Here is a 17,308-nt window from a genome sequence, read left to right as displayed (position 1 = left end):
CAGAGAGAGAGAGAGAAATAGTACAATTCGACCTTTGGAGATGATATTGAGTTATGGGACCAGATCTCTTCTCTCAATATATTAATCACGTAAACCAATGTGTTCTCTTTATTGTCTGGGCCTGTTGGTTTCAGTTTTTTGTTAATCCAATAAAAGAATTTCTGAGTACCTCAACACATAAGAACTGTTCATTAAATGTAACAATTATATTTTGAGAAAAATGTTTTAATTTAAGAAAAATTATTTGAACTATCAATGGGTTTTTTAGGAGAGGTATCCCAATACCTGGCATTCTAGTATTTGGCCTATAAATTGGCCTATATTTCACTGTTTTTATTTTTCTTCTGGGATGTAATAATAAAAAAAGAGGCCTAATGGGAAACACATGGATTTACATTCTTTAATTTACCATACAAATTAAAAATGTACATATCTGTTAAAACTTAGCCATATTCTACTACTGTGTCTGCATACCTCCCTGCTGCCCTCCTATTTCGCTGTAAACCCCTCTCTTTCTTGGTCCCGGAAAATGTCTCTAAATCCCCGAACCTGTCAGGCTTCATAGGCGTATAATTTTACTCTAGCTAAATTCTAAACACTAGTAATAGGTGAATTTGACATGGACACCGTGAAAGAGTCTTATCTACAGCACGACATAACTGCTACCGCCCTAATATCTATTAAGTAGCACAGAATTACAGTGTAACAACTCTCAAATTGCTTGTGACACCTGCATGAATACCAAACAGATCCATGATGTTCAGCCTTATTACAAAATGCACTTTCTGAATTTTAAATGATTAAGGCTCTTACAAATTAATAGCTACCACGTGAGTTTACTTTCTAATGTACAGATGTTATTTAAAGATCACAGTTTATAACAAGCAGAAACAGACTCATAGATACAGAGAATAGACTGACAGCTGTCAGAGGGGATGGGTTTGCGGGGCTGGGTGAAAAGGTGAAGGGATTAAGAAAAAAAGAAGCCACACACACACACATACACACACACACACACACACTCTCTCTCACACACTCACACTCACACTTATAGGCACAGACAACAGAATGATGATTACCAGAGGCAAAGGGGGGAAGTGGGGAAACAAGAGGGTGAAGGGGGGAGCAAGGGTGATTGAAGGAGACTTGAGTTGGGGTGGTGTACACACAATACAGTATACAGGTGATGTATTCTATAGAGTTGTGCACCTGAAACCTATATAATTTTACTAACCAATGTCACCCCAATGCATTCAATAAAAAATAAGATCACAGTTCAATTAAATGTGGGCAACGATGCGAATAATAGTGCCACTTACTAGAAAGTGTACTACTTAAAGCAATAATCCTAATTTTGAAAGCTTTCAAGTGACATTATTTTAAGAAAAGTAAATCCCTATTTTAAGTGCCACATGTCATTCTCCCCATTTCCCTGGAGATGAAGTAAAAGAAAAAAGTAAAGAAGGAAGAAAGAGATGAATGTCGGTATTATGCAGAATTTGCCTTTTGAAAATCCATTCCCCATTGCACTAGCTGGAATTTTATAGAGATATAAATCACAAAGAAATAAGAAGCCAGTAATGAGATAGAAGTATATTTGAAATATAGATGCAAATTTTGACCACCTGCTGAGCAAAAGGAGTCTGCGGAGACTGTCCTGGAAGCCACGATGCCATTAGCATCTTGTAAGCTCTAAATTTACAGCAGAAGAATAGAGGAGTTATGTCTGCAGAATCCCAAAGGCCGCTCTGATTTATCTCTCAGCAGAATGTTTCAGCCACATCTCCATAAATATTTTAACAGGAATTTAATTTTCATTTTAGTCACACAGTAAATCTTTTTATTACACACCACCCTTTTGTCCTTAATGAGTTGCTTTTGTCATGCAATTTGTGTTTATTCTCCTTTTGTGTTTGATAAATACAATTTTAATATACCAAGGAACAATGGTTTTATGTACACAAGAGCCTTGCCATGGGCTGTTTAATTTTAGTCATGAATTCTATTTATTTTAATACGATTTATATTACAGCTACCAATTGGCTGATATGTAACTCCAGCACTTGTTCTTAGGGCATTAGGGAAATCAGGGCAGTGAAGAGATGTGGAGTTCAAGAAATGCTTCCTGGTGCCCTTATTGAATACGGGTTTAGATGCATTGGCTGTCGTCTCCGTCTTATTGTCAGTTTGTTTTACCAAGTGGAATGTGAGATTTGTGGTCAGTGTGGGTCTGGTGGACTCACACCTTCAAGTTTCATGTGTCACACTGGTTTTTTGACTATGGTGACATTGTATTACAAGTGATGGTCAATTTTGTTGACCACACCCCACCATCACGAGGACAATAAAAGGTATTGTCATTCATACATTTGCTGAGGAAACTTACAGTACTAAGCAGACCCTATCAATGCAGAGTGGATTTATCCTGGAACCAATCCGTTAAACAAATTTGTTGGTTGTGGTCAAGATACTAAATTTGCCACTTGCAAACAGGTCACCCAACTGGTGTCGGCAGTCATAACTGAAATCTCCGCCAGTGGCATCTCCCTTTATGCTTTGCTTGAAAATATTTTTTGCCACAAAATTTTACTTCAATATTCAGAATGAAACAAGAGCTTAATTTTGAGGGTACTAGAGACTTAAAAAGCATAATACAGTTATCAACATACAATTGTCAAATGGCAGAGTGCAGGCCAACACAACTAGAGGTATAGCTTTTAAGGCCATGTTTTTATTACTAAGCAGATGATAAATATTATTGTTTTTATTCAAGGCCCTATATAACATTTCCCAAACATCTGCCTTTCTTTTTTTGTTTGTTTTAGTAGTTTATGATATGGCCTGCAATCCAATAAATATCTTTGTTCTCATCTATATGACAAACATGAGTTTCTCCCTGAAAAATCAGTGACCACAGAGCAACAGACATTGGATGAGGGAAATGGAATAGCTGAGACTTATTGGTCCTCTTATTTCTTACCTGTGGTCTGCTGTGGCTTTTTCAATTTCTTCTTTACTTCTTAATCTGTTGTTTGAGTTTCCTATAAAACATGTCCTTTACATAAAGAAAAGTTGTTTTCTTTCATTTAAACACAATACTTAGGTTGATAAACTCAGTGTTGTTTATACTTTTGTTTTTTAATCTCTCTTCATTAGCTCTGTCTGAATGTTTTCTCTCCATTTTTGCATGTGAGTCTTAGCTCCATATTGAAGCCCTGTTCATATGCTTCCTTGATTATTCACTCATTCATTTATGCACGTACTCATTCGTTCATTGCTTATCATGAACCATGCACAGATCTAGGCACTATGAATTGTGCTTTAGAAGAGGGAACATCCCTCTCTTCAACTTTCTGGAATCATCTCATCTCATTCATTCATTCATTCATTCATTCTCTCTCTTTCCCCTTCTCTCCCTCTTTCTTTTTTGATTTCATACTACACTATAAGTTCTTTGAGACTATAATGTCATTTAATTTATCTTTGTATCTCTAATAGTTTCCAAGAGAGCATCTTGCCCATACTAAGCACTTGAAAATGTTTCTGGAACAAGAAGATTACACTCTTTATGAGGAAATGGCTTGCTAAAACACAACTTATCTTAGCCCAAACATTTTCTTACTTTGTTCAAATTAATAAAAAAGATAAATGTGGTTTAATTGAACACAGATTTTAATCATCAGTGTATAATATGGTGTACTGGTTTCAGTTCTGGAATCCACCTGTGCCTCAGTTTCCCCATTGTTAAATTATGATGTTGAGAGTTCATAAGTAACTGAGTCAGTTACTATTCAAATGAAATGGGCTAAGTTGTGCAAAAACTGAACCTAATGCCTGTTACATATTGAATTCTCAAAAATTCTTACTACTGTTAGTATTTTTATTAGTTGTGGTTATTGAGGCTGTTAATAATAATAGAGGTTTTGACTTATATTCAAGCTCCTCTCCAATTCTCTGATGTAGTAAGGTTATCTGTTCTTGGAAGTAATGGTGTCGTAGGTTTCCCCTGCCAGTGCGTATCTTTCTGTATTTAAGTTATTTTAAGGTACCCAGCATCCTAGCTACTTGTCAGGTTTAACCTTCACTGCGGTGTTTGGGCTGCCACAGGATTCCACAGGGAGAATAAGGTAAATGGTGTTTTTTTATGATCACATTCCCCATGATGATCTTTTGTACTCAAAAATAATAATGGAAAAATATTCCATCTTTCACTTTTGTTAAAATCTTTGGAAAATGCCATTTCTGTTTTGATTACCGAATCTCCTGTTTGTTCATTTCTTTTTCAGAGACTTGAAAACAATGTGGCTTTCAAACAAGGAGAAAACCGAATTGGGCTTTAAACAGGTCCTATTCCTGGAGAAAGGTACCTGGGAAAGGTAATAACAGTAATGAGTGTTTCTTAAATGAAAAGCATGATGGGAGTGAGAACAGTTGCCAACCTCTACCCTTGGCTCCCTGATGCAGTTCAGTGAGATTGAAAGCAAACATTTTACATGCCCTGCCCTTAATTTAATGGAAGGTTGGCATGCAGTTTTCTCATACTCTCCCTTTGAGTTGTGGTCTGAGATCCAATAAACCAGGGGGGGGAAGACACAGATGGCGAAGTGACTATTGAGAGAGAGTGTTCAAATGTTAGCTTTGGGCTCCCATTCTTTACTTTTAAATGTAAAGTAAACCTTTGGTTGGTTGGTGTTTGAATGAGGTATATTTTATGAAATATGATTTACTTCTTTGTTAACTTTACCCATGTCCCAGGGCAGGATGTAGAATAACTGATCTCTTCATTTAAAACACCGTTTTTGTAACCTTGATACTAATACAATTTGGGGCCAGATAATTCTTTGTTCTGGGGACTGACCTATGTATTGTGGGATGTTTATCATTATCCCTGGCCTTTACCCAGTAGATGCAAGTATCAGCTCCTCAAAGTGGTGACAGCCAGAAGTATCTCCAAACATTGCCCAATGTCCCCTGTGGTGTGTGGGGGTGGGGTGGGGCGGGGGGGGGGGTGAAGGGAGCATAATCATGTTCCAAACACTGGGCTTGGAACTTTACATCCAATCCTTAAGTAACCCTGAGAATTAGGCATTATTGCTTTCAGTTTTACAGACAGAAACAGGAATCCAGAGAGCTTCAGTAATTTCCCTGCAGTTACACAGATTGTGAGAGATTAACTTTTTCTTCTTTACTAAGTTGTCCATTCTGATCCTTTTCTTGACATAGAGACAGAGTGACTGAATCTTATATTTCCAGTTGTAAAAAATAGACAAATTATGGAAGAAAAAGAGATATATAATTTCTGATAATTCTAGTTTAGATTATAGACAGAAAAACATATATAATGCAAATGGCCATCATGAAGTATGAAATGGAAGTAGATATGAGGATGTCAAGATATTATCACCAATTAATACTTAGCTCATTTTGGGACACTGATAATTGTTTTTTTCAAGATATCAAAGTTCCTATACTTAGTAGTTCTGGTACCACTCAGACTGGAAAGACTAAGGAGGCATGAAAACCAATGCAATGCAGATTCTTGGGCTGGATCCCAGGACAGAAGTGACAATAGTGGGAAGCTGGTGATCTCTGTAATTTATTTCATAGTAGTGTTTCAGTGTGGATTTCTTAGCTTTGATCATTATATGATGGTTATGCAAGATGTTAATATTAGGGGAAGCTGAGTAGAGCATATATGGAAACTTTGCTATTTTTGCAGCTTCCCTGAATGTTTACCCCTGCAGTTGTGCCTTGGACAGCATAGCCTTAAACTGCACAGCTTGACATGTCATTGGACTTTTCTCAATAAAGACACTTGGCCCTCCATATTCCCGGGTTTAGCATCCACTGACTCAACCAACTGTGGATGGGAAAGCAGTGTTTTTGTTTGTTTGGAGTCCATGGATGTGAAGGGCCCATGGTTCTATGTATTGTTCTATGCCATTTTATATGAGGGACTTTAGCATTTGATGATTTTGGCATCTGCACAGGGTCCTGGGACCAATCCCCCACAGATACTAAGGTCGGACTATAGTTAAGTTTTTGGGGAGTCAAAAGTTATATGTGGATTATTTACTGCCTCGTTGTTCAGGGATCAACTGTATTTAAATTATGAAAATGAAATAAATTAATAATGAAAACAAAATCTATTAAGCAGCAGGAGATCTGGGTTCCTATCTCTATTTTACTACTTACTACTGGCATTTTTACAGTTAAAATCTATACATTTTGTTTGTTTCAAATCTGAAAACAGGTGCTAATAATAAGTAATCCATTCAGTGGGTTGGTGCTAGGCCAGATAACCTTACAAGGTTTATCTATTTATGAATCATATATCTAATTATATGTCTGTTTCTCTAAATACATGCACATACACAGAACTTTCTGTTAAAAAAACATTCAAAAGAAACCTTAACTTTGGTTTCTAACTATAGAGTGTGAAATGAGTATTTAAGAGTAGTGAGAATGAGTCTCAGTGGCTGAGAGGATTTAGTATTACATTATTCAGCCATCACCCTAATGCAGGTTTCTTAGGCAGATGAAAGATTATAGGAGGTTGTACTCATAATGAGGATGAGACCATGTACCTAATGTTCTAGAACTGCCATTAGGAAATGCAAGTATATCACAGCCCAATTCTGCCAAGATATTTTCCCTTGGAACTTCTCTTGGAAGAAACTTGAATCAAAGGAACTTTATTTGGAAAGTTTAGGACGCCTTCCTCAGCACATCATTTATCTCAAGACATCCCAGTATCTACTTCCAAAGTTCACATGAGAGGTGCTGACATTTAGTCAACACTTACTATAGTGACAGTATCATACTGGATGTGTTACATAGGTCAGTTAATGTCTGAAGGAGTTTTTTTAAATTTTATTTTATTGTTTAAATTATTACAAATAGTAGTACATATGTCTCCTTTTTTTCCCCCCATTGACCTTCCCCCGGCTTCTCCTACCCCCCTGGCACATGCCGTCCTTCCCCGCCACCACCCCCCCCCCCCCCCCCGCCCCCAGTGTCTTGGTCTTGTGTCCATTGGTTTTACTTATATGCATGCATACTGGGTTTAAGTATCTGGGAAAAAGTGGTAGCTGGTTTTAAATAATAGTGAGACCAACCAGACCTTCTAACAAAATTCCTTGGGAATGATCTCACTAAGAGTTGACCAAGGATTGCATGTCATGATATTGCAGAAACATGTAAAAGTTGTATGTTCTATTTTGGATTGTGACTAATATTCTTATTTTAATTTGATTGACTGCAAGGAGGTAGCCCTGATACAGATAGAATATAAACAGGGCTTCCTTTGCAACAGCGGAGGAGTAGATTTCCACGCCATTGGCAGTTGGTGATGCCAAGTGCAGTTGTCGCCTTGATGCTGTAGGCAATGAGGATTTTTATATGCCATAATAATATTACTTTTGGCTCTGGCTTCTGAAATTCTGAGCAGTTTCATATTGATGACTGAGCTATTTCTCCACTCTGTCCTATAAGGCAAACAGAAGAAATGAGAGCTCTATTAGAATGATCATATTTTACCCCTTAATGGACCTTGGAGTTCCTGAGCTGGTGTATTAGTTAACTTCCCTGACCATAGCACTACTTGTTCCCCCAGAGCTTTGAAAAGATTTAACTTTTTCTTATGGCCCTTATGCTGCCTTCCTTCTGTAAATTTCTCCATAGTGTCATTCTAATTTGTTCCTCAATTGAAGTCAGAATTGACATTTTACTTTTTATAAGGAATCAAAAAAAGGATCAAACTCACTTATTATTACTTTAGAAGAGCTTCCCCCAAAAGCTTGTCATTTTTTCAACCCAAACCAAATCTCCCCACACCCTAACCCAATGTCAAATTTCATTTGCTCTTTGAAATATGAGTTGAGGATGCAGCAGGCCCTTGTATGAATCTTTACAGGAGCCTTCCACCAGACCCGTCTCTGTTTCTGGCTGTCAGAGTTCCAGTCTTCTGAATTAAACCAAAGGCACAGGAAGTACAGCTGCCAAGACCTCCACTAAGACAATCATGTGAATAAGGTATTATCCTATGTTTTCCAAATGGTCAGCTAGCAAACACATCAAGCAAGTGTGTTTCATTACCCCCAATAAATTTAATAAAAAATATAGCATTTGAAGATAATCTAGAACAACAGCAGGAATCTCCAGAAGAAAGTAGCCACGAGGAACAAAGAAGATCTCCAAACGATTGATACAGTACAGTGGCCTCTTACAGCTCTCTGGTGTGCTAGTGGTAGAAACCAGGTGTGAGCCACACCCCTGTGGGTAAAGGAAAGTCTTCCCCCACAAAAGGAGATATTCTGATGTCAGTCATCCCAGGAAGAGGAGGGTGCTAATATGGAGGATAGGGATTTGGAAGATAAGTCTCAAATAGGAGAGAAGGAGTACAATAGGCTTTCTTTTCCAAGAGTAATTATTTTTTTTGGATTTGGATTCTCAGGATTTAGAATATGTTCAAAAATAAGCTCCGGTGGGAAAGATAACCTCTGCCAAGTGAGGTTGCTGTGATCTGGACCTCATGGAAGTGGGCTGGGCTAAGTGGGCTCCTATCAGACCAATGAAGTATATTTGCCCCAATTGAACTATCTCTGTACCAGTAAACCTGGATCATTAGTAAAGTCTGATTTAAATGTAAAAGCTTGGCCAATTATGCTGTTGAGATTTAAGGAAAGGGTCAGTTCATACTCAGGAAGGTGAATCTTAGAGATAACAGTGTTGTCCTTTTTTAAAATATGTGTTTATTGATTTTAGAGAGAAACATTGATGAAGGAGAAACATTGATTGGCTGCCTCCTGCATGCCCCCTACTGAGGATTGAGCCTACAACCTCCTGGTGCAAGAGACTAAGCTCAATTTACTGAACTACAGGGGTCAGGGTGAGATAACAGAGTTGCCCCTAAACAGAAGTAAGAACTATAATATTTATCCATTTCTTGCCATCTGTGAATTTTTCTCCTAATTGCCATCCTTGGAGTACATGGGTTTGAATCTCTCCAAGGTAGCTATAGGTGTCTTATAACAACTCCAGAGAAAATTACAAACTCTGTGTGCTAAAAGTGAAATAGATTAAATGCCAGTTTGCACCATCTGAGTTCCTTCTTAGTCTACTCTAAGAGGATTCTTTCTCTGTGATGAATTAGGACTCGACTTTATCAGCTCCTCTCAATTATTTATATTTCATTCTCTCTCTTAGTTCTTTAACTTCTTGCCAGGATAGGTGATGCATTAGGTTCTTGGATCATAGACAGGGATTAGTCCAATTAGAATAATTACAGTTATTCTTTCATCTTCACGTTTCATACAGGGACTTAATCTTATATCTTGTTTCTGCTCCATCCTTTTCTGTTTGTATTAGGAACCACTGGTTCAAAGATAAAAGAAAGATGCATTTGATAGTTCAATAGTTCTTTTCCTCATTGTTATTTTTTCTCTTCCAATATCCATTTTGCAGTGGTGTGCTAGGACTGGCTGGCCCATAAGGGCCTACTGATAAATATTCAGAATTTTCACAAGCTGGGTGTTAAAATATTAATAACTTGAACTTGGCCCTGGGAGGAGCATTTCCATAACCATGGAAGTTGGAAATTGATAGAAATCAGAGGTCTTTTCCTCTTCTTCCTTTTTTCAAGAGAGCTGACTTAACAACACATTACCAAATTTGGTTGTTGGCACCACAAATGTGGCGTAAAAATTAGTTTATTATATTTTAAAGTGGGCTGATTTTCAAGAGTAGATGACAGAGTGGGCAGAGTTCTGGGTGACCAGTCATCATGTCCTAATTCTTTTCCTGACAAGCTATCTGACTTTAGGGTAATCAGTTCACTTCCTGTTCCCTTGGTTTCCTTACATACAAAATAAATGATTGAACCTGATCAATCATTAATTTTGATCAGTTAAACCCTGAAATTTTATTAGCAGTAAAAAAAAAACTTTCCATTAAAATGGTCATGGAAAAATAACTGAACTGTCTAGGATGGAAAGAGTATTAAGGAGTTTGTAGAGTGAGAAGAATTGGCACTTCATATCATGAAGACGGCAAAAGAAATGGCATCAGATGAGATAGTTACTATGTAGAAAGAGCCCATTGAAACAAGAGCATATGGAGGATAATGTCTGCGTATTCAAATTAGTGCCAGGTTTTGTGGTTTGTTGGATGCTTTTCCATAGACTTTAGAAGGAGAAAGACGGCAGCTGTGAACACTCCCCTCTTCACCTTGGCTGAGGAACTCTCCAAGAGAGCAGATGGTTCTGAGTTTCAAGCCATGAATCATTGTCAAGGGATTTCCTCAAGCTGCCATGAGCAAGTACAGTGGATAAGCCTCAATGGGTAATATTTTTATGACTCTTGGTGTCAGTCACATTCATGCCCTTGCTGCTGGGATCAGGCTTACTGTTCCTAAAGCTACAACTTGGAAACCAAACAGCAAGAGTCAGCAAATTATTTCTATTTAATGTCTAATGGATGTTTCAAGACTTTAGTAGTCCTCTTTTTAATGTGCATCAGTCAAGAAAGTTTCAACAATAAAGGTCAATTTTAAAAAAGGAACCATTTCTTTCTCTTTATTTATTTTGTCCAATTTCAATGCAGACTAATAGGTAAATATTTATTGGTTTTGGTGCCTTACTTAGCTAATTTCTGAAAGCCATTATTAGAAGTATTATTTTGTTGATTATAGTGTCTGATCTAAATTTGTTACTTTTTTATAATGTAGATAAGTGAGAGTTTGTTTTTGACCTGGAATATAATGTATTTAATTCTAATGCTATGCTTCATAATAAATACATATGCTATGTGGAGGACTCATGGTGAATTAATTTGACTCTATTAAAAATGTCTTTAAACAGTGGGCCCTTCATATGAGATAGAGGTAGAATGAGATAAAATTGGTTCTTTCTGTTAAAATTCAAGTATGCTTTTGTTGATTAGACTGTATTTCAGTTTCCTTACTTACTTTGGCTAAAGTCATTTGCAGTAGCTTTAGCTGAAATTCTACCTAGAATATCTTGACTATTTGATTTTTATAGAATGTAATGATTAGAATATGATTCAGTGATCATTTTTAACAGTTTCCATTGCAAAATATCTTGGATCATTAGGTTTCAGAACCAGAAATCTAATAGAGGACAAAGTGGTCCAAATTAGAGGCTTTCCCCCGCTCCCCATACTGTGGAAAAGTCAACATTTAATGGACTCTAAGTGTCTTCAGGAAAAGGGAAAAAGGCTGTTTCAGAAAGCACATTCACCTTTTACTTCTGCAGAATTTAGTCTGGAAATAGTTTCATGTGAGTGCTTCGAAAAGCACTACTTTTTTTGACATGAAGGGTGGGGCGGTCAAGTGCAAAGAGCAGGGGATTTGAGTCAGCCAGAGCTGCTCCATCCTTTGAAACGATGTGACCAATTACAAATGATTCTGAGGCACTTTCCTCAACTATACAATAGGGAGAATAATATGTGCCTCAGTAGGTGGCAGTGTGATTGTGAGAAGGCAAGTTGGGTGGCTAGAGTCCTTGGATTTTATCTGGCTTGTGGTGGCTCCTCAGTAATAGCAGCCATTGTTAGTGTTTTCTCATTGTACTGATGTCCTCCTCAGCTCTTGTCATTTTAATGCTTATATATAATGCCAGAGGACAATACTGCAAATGCTAAACATACTGAAGGTGAGAGCAGAGGAAAAGAAATTCAGAGTTGCATGAATATTTAGAAAATAGGTTTCCTTTTTTTATATATTTTAAAAAATTTCAATTACAGTTTGCATTTAATATTATTTTGCATTAGTTGCAGGTTTCAGCATAGTGGTCACACAAACGTATACTTCACATAGTGGTCCCCAGATAGTTCCAGTACCCACCTGGCATGATACATAGTTATTACAATATTATGGACTCTGTTCCCCATGGTGTACTTTACATCCCTGGCACTATTTTGTAACTACCATTTGTATTTCTTAACCCCTTCCTTTTTTTTAACCCAGTCCCCCAACCCCTCCCCCTCTGGCCACCATCAGTCTGTTCTCTGTATCTATGAGTTTCCCAAACAGGTTTTTTTTTTTTTTTTTAATATATTTTATTGATTTTTTACAGAGAAGAAGGGAGAGGGATAGAAAGTCAGAAACATCGATGAGAGAGATCGATCAGCTGCCTCCTGCATGCCCCACAGTGGGGACGTGCCTGCAACCAAGGTACATGCCCTTGACTGGAATCGAACCCGGGACCCTTGAGTCCGCAGGCCGACGCTCTATCCACTGAGCCAAACCGGTTCGGCCCAAACAGGTTTCTTGATAGAGCTCTGTCACTAGTGAAAGTTATGACCCGGAGAAAGGTCACATGGTGACTTGTCCTTTCCATACCTCAGTGCTGTGTGTAAAATGAGGAACTGAAATTAGATTAGCTCTGGGAACCAGCTCTGAAGAACAATGATATTGATAATTATCCTTAGAAAAAAAGAGTTGCACTTCAAACTTAGAAAAATAATCTCGGGATATGTTAGAATATTCTAGGTAATTTACCTTGCTGATTAGCGTATTAAATATGATTAAATATGGTTTTGGTCAAGAAATATGTTGAACTTGATATGACCAATTTCCCAAACATTTGACAAATCCATGTTGCTGAACCTTTTTATGTAACTCAGTTGGGAAATGCTATATAGCATGTGTCCCATGGCCCCTTACAATTCTAATATTTTGTGACTCTGTAACTGAGTAATTGGTGGAATATGTATGGTGATGGTTTACATGGAGTGCCACTTTTGAAAATTCATTTCATTTCATGTAGAAAAATTCTTTCTTTTTTTAATATGTATTATTTTATTGATTTTTTTACAGAGATGAAGGGAGAGGGATAGAGAGTTAGAAACATCAATCAGCTGCCTTCTGCACACCTCCTATTGGGGATGTGCCCGCAACCAAGTACATGCCCTTGACTGGAATTGAACCTGAGACCTCTCAGTCTGCAGGCTGACACTCTATCCACTGATCCAAACTAGGTAGGGTGAAAAATTGTTTCTTTTTTTTTTAATATATTTTTTATTGATTAAGATATTACATATGTGTCCTTATCCCCACGTTACCCCCCCCCCCCCCCCGCTCATGCCCTCTCTCCCCCCCGCCCCCCGGTTGTCCGTGTCCATTGGTTAGGCCTGTATGCTTGCATATAAGTCCTTTGGTTGATCTTTCCCCCTTACCCCCACCCTCCCCTACCTTCCTTCCAAGGCCCGACAGTCCACTCAATGCCTCTCCGTCTCTGGATCAGTTCTTATTCATCAGTTTATGTTGTTCATTATATTCCACAAATGAGTGAGATCATGTGGTATTTATTTGCTCTCCAGTTCCATCCATGCTGTGGCAAATGGTAAGAGTTCCTTTTTCTTCTTCTTCTTCTTAAAGAATACCTTTCAGCATTTCATATAATGCTGGTTTGGTGGTAATGAACTCCTTTAGCTTTTTCTTATCTATCTGTGAAGCTCTTTATCTGACCTTCTATTCTGAATGATAGCTTTGCTGGATAAAGTAATCTTGGTTGCAGGTTCTTGCTATTCATCACTTTGAATATTTCTTGCCACTCTCTTCTGGCCTGCATGGTTTCTGTTGAGAAATCAGCTGACAGTCGTATGGGTACTCCCTTGTAGGTAACTGACTGTCTTTCTCTTGCTGCTTTTAAGATTCTCTCTTTGTCTTTTGCTCTTGGCATTTTAATTATGATGTGTCTTGGTGTGGTCCTCTTTGGGTTCCTTTTGTTTGGGGTTCTCTGTGCTTCCTGGACTTGTAAGTCTATTTCTTTCACCAGGTAGGGGAAGTTTTCTGTCATTATTTCTTCAAATAGGTTTTCAATATCTTGCCCTCTCTCTTCTTCTGGTATCCCTATAATTCTGATGTTGGTACGCTTGAAGTTGTCCCAGAGGCTCCTTACACTATCTTCATATTTTTGGAATCTTTTTTCTTTTTTCTTTTTTGGCTGGGTATTTTTTGTTTCTTTGTATTTCAAATCTTTGACTTGATTCTTGGGATCCTCTTGTCTGCTGTTGGATCTCTGTATATTATTCTTTATTTCAGTCAGTGTATGCTTAATTTCTAGTTGGTCCTTTTTCATATCCTCGAGGGTCTCACTAGATTTCTTGAGGGTCTCACTAAATTTATTGGCGGTTTCCATAAAGTTCTTGAAAAACCTTATAAACATGGTTTTGAACTCTATATCCAGTCGTTTGCTTTCCTCCATTTCTGTCATTTGTGACCTGTTTCTTTGTCTCCGCATTTTTTATGCTTCCCTGTGTTGGTAGAGTGGTTTTGTGTGCTAGGTGTCCTGTAGGGCCCTGTGGCTCAGCCTCCCCCGTTACCTGAGGTGGACACTCTTTGTGCACCCCCTTGTGGGCTTTGTGCACAGTCTTGTTGTAGTTATGCCTTGATTGTTGTAGGATCACTGGGAGGAGTTGACCTCCAGGTCAATTGCCAGTGAGAATCGGCTATGTCTGCAGTGGGAGAACTTCTGTGCTGAAGACACCCTTCTGTGGCAAGACTTGCTTCAGTGGGGCTTTGGTGCTCACTGAGTCTGCCCCCTGGGTGTGTCCCTTATGGATCTGAGGAGTTGTAATCCGGATGGTCCCCCTCTGACCACTGGGTACACTGGCTCTTGGAGGTTACCCAGCAGGAGCTATGAAGAGAACTGCAGATTCCCCTTCCTTTTTTGGAGTTTGGAGGTGCCCTGATGAGGCCCAGCTGTGAAGCAATGCAAGCTGCTGTGGGGCCTTGGGCCTTCTCTTGGAAGTTCTTGGTCTGTGGCCCAGCTGCAGTTTGTTAGGTAATTTTCAGGTTGCAAAGGGCCAGGGCATTCATATGCAAAAGCCTCTCCCGCAGCCTGGGTGGGGTGGGGTCTCAGGGAATCAAAGGGTGGAGCAAGGAACTATGATGGATTCTCAGCCCTGCCCTAAGGGGCCTCGCGAGTCTCAGTGTCCTGATAATTTAATTGCTGCAAGCACCTCTGAGGGAAAGCCGCCCTCGAGTTCTGAGTTCTGCCCGCTGCCAGACAGTCCAGTTTCTCCCCGTATGAGTCCTGGGTCCCCAGAGACTTCCCGGAACCGGAGTTCAGAGCAGTCGGGAGCTTGTGACTCCCTCCCGATTCAAAAAGACAGCTGCATCCTCAGGTACCAGCCCCTTTCCGCGCACTCTCGAGCCTCCGTACCTTTGCACTTTACTTCCGCAGCTCCTGACCCTCAATGTGCTTTTCTCTTTCCTTCTAGTTGTAGAATTTCCACTCCACCAGCCTTCCTGTAAGTTCTGGATGATGTCCGTTTTGTCTTTTTATTGTGTTTTGAAGTTGTTGTGGGAGGCAGCAATTTCAATGTTTCCCTATGCCGTCATCTTAGTTTCCTCCAAAAAATTATTTCTTAATGGCCCATAGAAGGACATGCTTGTGAATGAAGGTTAGGTTTATGAGTGAAATTATTACAGTTTTTACATAGATGACAGGGCTTTACAGAGGAACATGCTCTAATTGTCCATAAATGCTTTAATTTTCCTTCATCTGTCAATTAAGTTCACCTAATAGCATTTGCCAATTGATTGCATATTGTCAACTTGTATAGAAATTATTCTTAAAAACACCTGTCGAACTAAAAGCCCTCACAGTAACATAGTATAAATGTACATAAAACATATGGAATATGCATGTTATTGCTAGAAGGTTTAAATTTATTCACTGTGATGGCACCAGTGCTTTTCTCTAATTATAACACTTTTTTTTTCTTTATTTCACTTTTATTTCTGTAAAGAGTGTGTGATATAAATTGGATGAAGGATGTGAAAGGTAAGCTATTGCAGTCATAGCTGTATGGCATCCTCAATTTACTAGAATAATTTTCACCTGACAGTTTTTCAAATAATTATAGGATTCTCTGATTGGGCCTATGGATTCTGTGCTTGTATAGAAGAATTTTTGTGTGATCTCTTACTGCTTCTTCTAGAAAGAGGCTACCTCTGTGAGAATGATAGGAGTATAATTGCCAAGACAGGCATTTGCTTCTTGCCGGTATAGCATTTATTCCTTCCTGCTCATATTGCTTACCAGTGGTCGGCAAACTGCAGCTCGCGAGCCACATGTGGCTCTTTGGCACCTTGAGTGCGGCTCTTCCACAAAACACCGACTTCTGCGCATGGGCCACGAAGATTCAATAGCACTGTATGTGCGTGCCCGCATGTAGTATTTTGTGGAAGAGCCACACTCAAGGGGCCAAAGAGCCGCATGTGGCTCACGAGCCGCGGTTTGCCGACCACGGGGAAGTCACAACTCTTGTCAGGTTGTAAGTTTCCTTCCTATGAACAATAATAGCTCCCCTTGCCTACATGCCCCGATGTTCTTGGTAGGATGGGGAAAAGGGAAGCGAAAGGTGTGGAGTACTTCCTGTGTCTCCCCCTGCTTATCTCCTACATCTCATTCATTGTTCTTCTCTTGATTATGCCTCCCTACAAGCTCTCAAATGTCTCCCCAGGCTTGATTATTGGCTCTATCACTTACTAGCTTGTTCAGATTGCTTAATCTCCCTGGGTCTCATTTTCACATCTAGAAAATGCACACACTGAAGCTGTAAACATCAGAGGGAGTGGGATGTGTGGATGAAAAAAATCAGAGATAATTTCTAGACTTGCTTACTGTGGAGACTGACAGATAGGGAGTATGCAGGAAATATGTGCTGTCTTCATTATTTAAATTGTTAATTTTTTTCTTAATTATATGTTGACTCTAAACTGGTGTTTCTGAATCAAATCTCTTCTTTCCTCTCTTTAAGCTTATCCTCCATGGTACTTCCAGGATAAGCTCTTAAAATATAAGAAATTCACTGTTTGAAACCCTATAACAGTACCCAGTTTCCTGTAATATGGAGCCCAAACTCTACGGTGTGACATGTTGTGCCCTGTAGGACCTCTTGTCCAACACCAAGCTCCAGCTAAACCACTCGCAGTTACATGTTTGGACTTCCCTGTGTTTGCACATGCTTTTCCCTACCTTCGATGTGTTAGTAACTGTGTTCTACCTCTACTGTTCACACTGCCACACTCTTTCCTCCAAGATCCAGCTGCTGGATCACTGAATTGCCTTCCTTCTACTTCTGTGCCACACTGTACCTCCTGTAGACTTTCATCTTAGTGCTTCCTATACTGTATTACAATTATGGGTCATTCTTTCCCCACCCCCTTGCTCTCCAAGGAAAGACGTTGGTTCTGGCTCACCTTTCTGTCTCAATATCAGAGATGCTACTTAATGAATGTTTACTGAATGATTGAATGAATGGGTGTTATTATGGG

General features: G+C 39.0%; 1 long non-coding RNA gene across 3 annotated transcripts in view; it reads left to right on the top strand.

Annotated features, from left to right (window-relative positions):
- Positions 1-4,290: 4,290 nt before the first annotated feature.
- LOC118664017 overlaps positions 4,291-17,308 on the top strand; it is a 45,247-nt gene continuing 32,229 nt past the window's right edge. For 2 of the 3 annotated variants that reach the window (XR_004970252.1, XR_004970250.1), the window contains exons 1-2: positions 4,291-4,376; positions 7,916-8,034. This is a non-coding gene — a long non-coding RNA (uncharacterized LOC118664017). Of the gene's footprint in view, positions 4,377-7,915; positions 8,035-12,949; positions 13,000-17,308 lie in introns of those variants that run through there. The other variant, XR_004970251.1, reaches the window with a different exon arrangement.

This window comes from Myotis myotis, unplaced genomic scaffold (assembly GCF_014108235.1).
Source record: "Myotis myotis isolate mMyoMyo1 unplaced genomic scaffold, mMyoMyo1.p scaffold_m19_p_10, whole genome shotgun sequence".
Lineage (NCBI taxonomy): Eukaryota > Metazoa > Chordata > Mammalia > Chiroptera > Vespertilionidae > Myotis > Myotis myotis.
Note: the sequence above shows the minus strand (reverse complement) of the source record. Positions and strands in the feature narration are given on the sequence as shown.